This window comes from Arachis ipaensis, chromosome B04, assembly GCF_000816755.2.
Source record: "Arachis ipaensis cultivar K30076 chromosome B04, Araip1.1, whole genome shotgun sequence".
In the NCBI taxonomy this organism is placed as follows: domain Eukaryota; kingdom Viridiplantae; phylum Streptophyta; class Magnoliopsida; order Fabales; family Fabaceae; genus Arachis; species Arachis ipaensis.
In genome coordinates, this window is record NC_029788.2 from 99561861 (window position 1) to 99570895 (window position 9035).

A 9035-nucleotide genomic window follows, 5' to 3' on the forward strand; every position below is an offset into this window, starting at 1 on the left:
TGTGTTGTGGTGTGCCATCTGAAATCGGCTCAAATGAATTTTCGTTGCTAGTTAGATATGGTAATGAATACTTATGCGGGTGCGGCGGCGAGCCCTTTCTTCGTCCCTCACTCCCGTTTAAAAAATTACTTCCTATCCTGTCTTCATCTTCGTTTCAAGTCTCTATGTAATTATTCTCTTAAGGAACGTAGATGTCCACAGGTAATTATGAATACTCTTTGAAAATTTTGGAAAAAAATTAACGAAAAAAGACATAATATAATAATCATAAACGCTTAGAGTCACGGCCAAAACTCAAAAGAAGCTGTGTTCAAGAATCAAGAAGAAATAAACTAGGAAATTCAATAATATCATCCGGATTCTAAGTTCCTAAGGATGCTAATACTTCTGAGTTTCAAAGGAAAGTGAGATGCCAAAACTATTCAGAAGTGAATAGCCACTAGTCCCGCTCATCTAATTGAAACTGAGATTCATTGAAAACTCTGAGATTTATTGTATCTTTCTTTTCTTTTTAATCCTACTTGTTTTTTGTTGCTTGGGGACAAGCAACAGTTTAAGTTTGGTATTCTGATGAGCGGATATTTTATACGCTTTTTGGCATCATTTTCATATAGTTTTTGTTATGTTTTGTTTAAGTTTTATTATATTTTCATAGGTTTTACTACAAAATTCATATTTTTTGGATTTTACTTTAAGTTTGTGTGTTTTATGATGATTTCAGATATTTTCTGGCTAAAATTGAAGAGTTTTGGCAAAGTCCGATTCAGAGGCAAGGAAAGCATAGCATATGCTGTCAGATTCTGACCTCTGTGCACTCAAACGAGAATTTCTGGAGATACAGAGGTCCAAATGACGCGTTCTCAACGCGAGCAGGGAATATTAAGGGGTTGCGTATACGACCACATGCATGTGACGTGACCAACCCTTTCGGGTTTGGTATCTCGCGTACCCGAGCAAGAGTATGCATACGCGAGCAAGGTAAAACGAGCTCCCGCATACGCGAGCAAGGTGCATGCGTACACGGCGCCCCTGTTTCCAGCAAAGTTAATTTTGTGTTTTTAAAACTTAATTTTGAACCTCTAAACATCTATTTTTATTCTTTTAGCCTCTAGATCTTAGTGGTATGCCTAGTAATGAGATGAAGCTAGGAAAAGGTGGTAACTTGATGGTGAAGTAAGATTGAAAAAGGATGAATTATGTATGAAAAGTGTGAAGATATGAAGTATATGTGATGTCATGGCTATAATGAATGCTTATCCAATGATTATGAATGCTTATGTGGTTTATGCACTCAATTTTATCTGAGATACGAGTTTTCCTGGGTAAAGAGCAGCGGCTTGCCACCATGTGCTCCAGGTTGAGACTCAATACTTTGTTGACCCTACGTCGTAAGGGTGACCGGGCACGTATAAATGTTTGGGAAGGATACCCCCAATGAGAAAATTTTATATATGAGAAAAAGCTATGCATAGACTCTTGGGGATGCGCGACGGGGGACAGTCCAGGGTTTAGCAGCTGGACTTGTCGGGTTGGCTTGATGACCGACAGATGAGACTCATCAGCCATTGGTCAGGCATGCATCATATGCATATGTTTGAATTACTTGTTTATGCTCTAATTGGGAATGCCTATGTGACTTTCACAGATTTAATTGTATACATGCTATCTGATGCGTGAGCATCTTTCCTATCTTTTCCGAGTGAAATTGCATCTAAATTGTTGAATTTAATAAAGAATTAATTATATTTTAGCCACTATGGATGCTATTTTGAGTTTTGTGCAATACTATTTATTTTAGGTAGCATTCGGATGGATTTGATGAAGTTTCTGCAGAGAAAGAGAAGAAGCCAAGGAGATGACCAGCGAATACCGACGCGGACGCATGGCTCACGCGACCGCGCGGAATGGAGGAAATCGCAATGACGCGATCGTGTGCCTGACGCGAATGCGTGGACTGGAATATGCACAAATGACGCGAACGCGAATACCGACAAATACCGACGCGGACGCATGGCTCACGCGACCGCGCGGACGACGCGGACGCATCACATGAGCGATCTGCAGAATTGACAGAAAACGCTTGGGGCAATTTCTGGGCTGTTTTAACTCAGTTTTCAGCCCAGAAAATACAGATTAGAAGTTGCAGAATGGACGAAACAAGTGGTCCCCACCCATCCATTGAAGACTTGATTATTTAAATTAATTCGAATTTAAATTCAAATATTATTTTAGGAAAAGATATTATTTTAATTTTAATTGTAGAAATTTGATTTTTAAATTATTAGGATTAGTTATAAAAGGGATCCCAATAGGGTGGTTCCAGACAACATTCCACAACATTATTCCATACAAATTTACATTCCATATTCCATGAGCAACTAATCCTCCATTGTTAAGGTTAGGAGCTCTGTCTATTGTATGGATTGATAATATTATTTTTCTATTTTAAGTCATGTTTTGATTTATATTTTAATAATTGTTTTCGTTCTTTATTTTATGAATTTGGGTGGAACGGAAGTATGACCCATGTTCTATTTGAATTCTTATATAACTTGGAAAAGCTCTTTACTTGAACAATAGCTTGAAAACATATTATCCTGAATTTCTAATTGTTTGTATTTAACGGGATACGTGACATATAATCCCTTTATTTTTGGATAATTAGGATTCTTGTGGCATATAAACTAGAATTTGATCATCACCCTCTAATTGGAATTAATTGACCAAGGAATTGGTTGTTGATGAATTTTAGGAGAGACTAGGAAGGTCTAAAGAATTAGGGTCTAGTCACAAATAGTTTGCCATGAATTAAATCTTGCATAATTAAAATAGTTAATAAGAAAAGTCAATCCAGAAAATAGATAACTCTGAAGCCTTAACTACCTTCTCCATATATTATTCCCAACTTAATTACTTGCCCTTCTTTAATATTTTTGCTATTGTTTAATGTCTTTGAACTCCCAACACTATTTTCTATCTGTCTAACTAATCCTATCAAATGCTATTGTTGCTTAATCCATCAATCCTCGTGGGATCGACCCTTACTCACGTAAGGTATTACTTGATACGATCCGGTGCACTTATCGGTAAGTTAAGAGTTTATAAATACTGCACCAAATTTTTGGCGCCGTTGCCAGGGATTAATTGTGATTAACAACTATTCGTTGTTTGATTGCTTAGATCAAATAATTTTTTTATTATATTTTTTATTTTATTATTAATTTTTATTTTGCATTTTTTTACGTTAATTTTTTTCTTTTCTTTTACGTTAATTTTTTTTTCTTTACGTTATTTTATTTCTTTTCCTTCTAGATTAATATTTTTTTTTCTTAATTTCTGAAATTAAGTTTGGTGTCCCTTAGTTAGTCTTATTTTAATTTTTCTTATTTAATTAATAATTTCAAAAAATTTTAGTAATAATTTTTCTAGTAATTTTTGAATTTTAGTGTTTGTTTGTTTTATTCAATATTTTTATCTCTTTATTCAGGTTACCTCACAGGGACTTCTCTGCACTCTGACGTAGAGAGTCCCATTTTTTTTCTTGTTTTCTGCTTGTGTATGCGCAGGAATAGAGACAAAGAACATCTTTTAGACTTTGATCCTGAACCTGAAAGAACTTTCAGGCGACGTTTACAACAAGCAAGACTTTGCAAGGCTGCAGAATCCACTATGGCAAATAATAATGCTAATGCCAATGTGGTAAATCTGAATGGGGATGATCAACAGAGGAGAGTGCTTGGCTCTTATTCTGCCCCTACTGCGGATCTTTATGGAAAAAGTATTGTGGTGCCTCCTATAAATGCAAACAACTTTGAGTTGAAGCCACAATTGATCACCTTGGTGCAACAGAATTGCCAGTATCATGGACTTCCTCATGAAGATCCAAATCAGTTCATATCTGATTTTCTGCAGATATGTGATACTGTGAAGACAAATGGAATGAATCCAGAGGTGTACAGACTCATGCTTTTTTCGTTTGCTCTGAGGGATAAAGCAAAGCTATGGCTAGATTCCCAACCAAAGGAGAGTCTGAATACTTGGGAAAAGGTCGTTACTGAATTTCTCACTAAATTTTCCCACCAAAGAAGCTGACTAAGCTTAGGTTGGAGGTTCAGACTTTCAGACAGAAGGAGGGTGAAACTCTTTATGAAGCTTGGGAGAGATACAAGCTACTGACTAGGCAATGCCCTCCAAACATGTTCTCCAAATGGACCCAACTGGATATCTTTTATGAAGGATTGGGTGAGATGTCCAAGATGAGCTTAGATACTTCTGCAGGCGGTTCATTGCACAAGAAGAAGACACCAGAGGAGACTATTGAGCTGATTGAATTAGTTGCAAGCAACCAATATCTCTACTCATCTAACAGGAATCCTGTGAACTCTGAGACCTCTCAAAAGAGAGGTGTGTTGGAAGTAGAAGCTGTTAATGCTCTTCTTGCTCAGAACAAGCTTATGTCTCAGCAGATAAATCTACTTACTCAACAGATGGGTGGCATGCAAGTCTCAGCTATCAACACTCAAAATTCACCCCAAGATACCTCCTATGACATGACAGGTAACTTTATGCAAAATGATAATTATGATTATGCTCAACCCTCTTCTGAACAGGTGAATTACATGGGGAGTGGCCCTAGGAATCCCAACAATGATCCATATTCTAAGACATACAACCAGGGATGGAGAAATCACCTAAACTTTGGGTGGAGGGACCAACCTCAGAGATCTCAGAACTTCAACAATAGTTCTCAGGGCAGTCTCCAACAGAACAATGATTTGGAAGCAATATTGACAGGTTTTAGACAGGAAACCAGAGCATCCATCAAAAACCTGGAGATTCAAATGGGTCAATTAGCCACAAAGGTTGATGAAATTGATCAGAGGACCACTAATAGCCTTCCTGGTGACACAATTCCAAATCCAAGAGAGGAATGCAAGGCTATCACCGTAATAAGTGAACAAGTGGCGAGTACGGAAGCATAAGTTATACAGGAAACCAGAGCCTCTATTAGAAACTTAGAGGTACTAGTGGGCCAACTGAGCAAGCAATTACTTGAGAGGTCTGCAAGTACATTTCAAGGTGATACAGTGGTGAACCCAGGAGAAGATTGCAAGGGTATTCAATTGAGAAGTGGTAAAGTAGCTGGCTCTGAGACCAAGGTCAATGAAGATATGGTTGAAAAAGAAACTCCAGATGAGAAGAAGGAAGAAGTAGAGCACGCCCCTCCAAAGCGTGCAGACAACCCATTCCCAGACTCTCTTGACACTTATCCTACACTGCCAAAGGCTCCTGAGTACAAGCCTAAGATGCCGTATCCTCAGAGACTTCAAAAGGAGACCAAGGACAAGCAATTTTCAAAGTTCTTGGAAATCTTCAGAAAGTTACAAATCAATATTCCTTTTACTGAGGTTTTGGAGCAAATGCCTATCTATGTCAAGTTCATGAAGGAGCTGTTGTCAAAGAAAAAGCGTTTAAAGGGAGATGAGACAGTAGTCCTGACTAAGGAATGTAGTGCTGTCATTCAGAATAACTTGCTAAGGAAGATGCCAGATCCAGGGAGCTTTCAAATTCCATGCACCATTGGGAGCACAACCTTTGAGAAAGCCCTATGTGATCTAGGGGCAAGCATAAATCTAATGCCCTTATCTGTGATGAAGAAGATGCAAATCCAAGAGGCACAACCCACAAAGATAGCATTACAGATGGCAGACAAATCTATGAAGCCTGCATACGGATTAGTGGAAAATATCTTGGTTAAAGTGGGTAAGTTCTTCCTCCCAGCAGACTTTGTGATTCTTGACACAGGGGAGGATGAGAATGCCTCTATAATTCTAGGAAGACCATTCCTAGCCACTGGAAGAGCTCTGATTGATGTAGAAGTGGGTGAATTAGTGCTTAGAGTGCATAATGAGCAACTGGTCTTTCATGTCTTCAAAGATGTACATTCAACAGGTGAAGAAGAGAGGTGCATGCAGGCTGAGCTTATTAATCCAAACCTTCAAGAACCCCCTGATGATGCACATCAGAATTTGCAACTCAAACCTCCTGTGGTGACAACCGATAAAATTCCACCTAACATCAAACCTAAGTTTGGTGTTGGAACTGCATCATCCACCAAGGAGGAGGTCCCCAAAAAGAAAAAAAATACCCAAAGGATGGAGAAACAAAAAGTCCCCACTGAAGGTTTCTCTCCAGGAATGAAGGTGGTGTTGACTAGCAATCCAGCATGGGTTTATACAGTAATCAGAATCCTCTCTCTGGAGCATATTGAGCTACGTTATGGAGACACAGGAAAGAAGTTCAAAGTAAGGGGTGAAGAGCTGAGCCCCTATGATCCTCCTCCTTAGAGGAGCTGACTGTCAAGCTAGTGACGATAAAGAAGCTCTTGTCGGGAGGCAACCCGATAATTTCGTATCCTTAGCTATTTTTCGTAGTAGTAGTTTTCTTAGTTATTTTATTTTATTTTATTTTTATTGAGTTCTTACTAATTTTCTGATCATGCAGCTATGTTCTTCCAGGAACCGAACACCTCAAGCTATATTTCAAAAAAAAAAAATTACGCGACGCGACCGCCCCATTGACGCGTCCGCGCCGCAAGTGATTGGAGAACATAATAACACGAACAGAGAGTCACGCAAGAGCGTGGCTGGAGGCGTGCCCGTGGCACAAATCGCCCCACGCGACCTCGTCGCTGACGCATCCGCGTCAGGTGGGAACATTGACCTCCCACGCGACCGCGTCACTCACGCGGCCGCATGCCCTGGAATTCGACGTGAAAATGGTGCACGACCGAAAGTTGTGCTAGAGTGGTGCTGGATTGGCGCTGAACGAACAATTCTTCCCACGTGGACGCATGGCTCACGCGTCCGCATCATATCCTTCTAATGGCCACTCACGCGATCGCCTGCCCCACGCGATCGCATCACCCAAGATTTGGCAAAAAAATAAAATTTCACACAGAGAGTTGTGCGAACGCGAGGCTGCCCTTGCGCCCGTAGCATAAAACGGGTCACGCGACCGCGTGATCGATGCGACCGCGTCAATCAGTATAAGCGCAATTCGCGCGACCGCGTGCTCCACGCGGCCGCGTCGCTTGCGCCGCACAGCTTTCCTGATTTGCCAACTATCTTATCTTTCTTTTCTCCCAATCCTAATTCTCTCTTGTTCTTTTACCTGTATATTCTTCTTTCCTCTCACTATTTATTTTTATTTTTAGTTCTTCTTTGCTTGAGGACAAGAAAACCTTTAAGTTTGGTGTTGACGCTTCGCTTATAGGTTTTCTGTCTATTCTTATGGCACCAAAAGGGAGGCGAATCATCTTCACGGAGGAGCACAACCTGAAAAATAAAATGTCCGCTAGGATAACTAAGGTGGTTGAGTTCCTTTCATTCTATATTCCTTCCCGCTTTTACTATGTTATGTTCTGGTTTTCTGCTATTTTGCTTTGTCTGCTGCATGATCCTTTATTAGTTAGAATCTTAGGACTAGTTTAGTTCTCCTTATTTCTTTAATTCTAAAAAGATGTCTCATGTATTACTCACTGAGCTTAAATTTAAATAAAAAAATATACAGGAGTGATATATTGCATGAGAAAGTGGGTCTATATTGAAGAATAGTCTTATTTACTTAAAAGTGGTGGTATTTCCTGTGATTCTGAATGCATGACATAAATAGTGCATAATTTTGATAGTGAAGTTTAGGAATGTTAAAATTGTTGGCTCTTGAAAGAATAATAATAATAAAAAAGAGAATTGTTATTGATAATCTGAAAAATCATAAAATTGATTCTTGAAGCAAGAAAAAGCAGTGAAAAACACAAAGCTTTCGGAAAAAAATATAAAAAAAATACAAAGAGAGAAAAAGAAAAAGCAAGCAGAAAAAGCCAAAAACCTTTTAAACTAAAAGGCAAAGGGTAAAAAGGATCCAAGAATTTGAGCATTAATGGATAGGAGGGCCCAAAGGAATAAAATCCTGGCCTAAGCGGCTAAATCAACCTGTCCCTAACCATGTGCTTATGGCGTGAAGGTGTCAAGTGAAAAGCTTGAAACTGAGCGGTTAAAGTCGTGATCCAAAGCAAAAAGAGTGTGCTTAAGAACTCTGGGCACCTCTAACTGGGGACTCTAGCAAAGCTGAGTCACAATCTGAAAAGGTTCACCCAGTTATGTGTTTGTAGCATTGATGTATCTGGTGGTAATACTGGAAAACAAAATGCTTAGGGTCACAGCCAAGACTCATAAAGTAACTGTGTTCAAGAATCAACATACTGAACTAGGAGAATCAATAACACTATCTGAATTCAGAGTTTCTATGGATGCCAATCATTCTGAACTTCAAAGGATAAAGTGAGATGCCAAAATTGTTCAGGATTGCAGTTGTAAACCCCACAATAAGAGAAGACATGGGCTTAATCGAACTCTCATTCTCATGCAAATTCACATCCTAAACTTATATTAGTTTTGGTTGCTTGAGGACAAGCAACAGTTTAAGTTTGGTGTTGTGATGCGTGAGCATCTTTTCTATCTTTTCCTAGTGAAATTGCATCTAAATTGTTGAATTTAATAAAGAATTAATTATATTTTAGCCACTATGGATGCTGTTTTGAGTTTTGTGCAATACTGTTTATTTTAGATAGCATTCGGATGGATTTGATGAAGTTTCTGCAGAGAAAGAGAAGAAGCCAAGGAGATGACCAGCGAATACCGACGCGGACGCATGGCTCACGCGACCGCGCGGAATGGAGGAAATCGCAATGACGTGATCGCGTGCCTGATGCGAATGCTGGAATCTGCACAAATGACGTGAACGCGTAGACGACGCGGACGCGTCACATGAGCGATCTGTAGAATTGACAGAAAATGCTGGGGACAATTTCTGGGCTGTTTTAACTCAGTTTTCAGCCCAGAAAATACAGATTAGAAGCTGCAGAATGGACGAAATAAGTGGTTCCCACCCATCCATTGAAGACTTGATTATTTAAATTAATTCGAATTTAAATTCAAATATTATTTTAGGAAAAGATATTATTTTAATTTTTA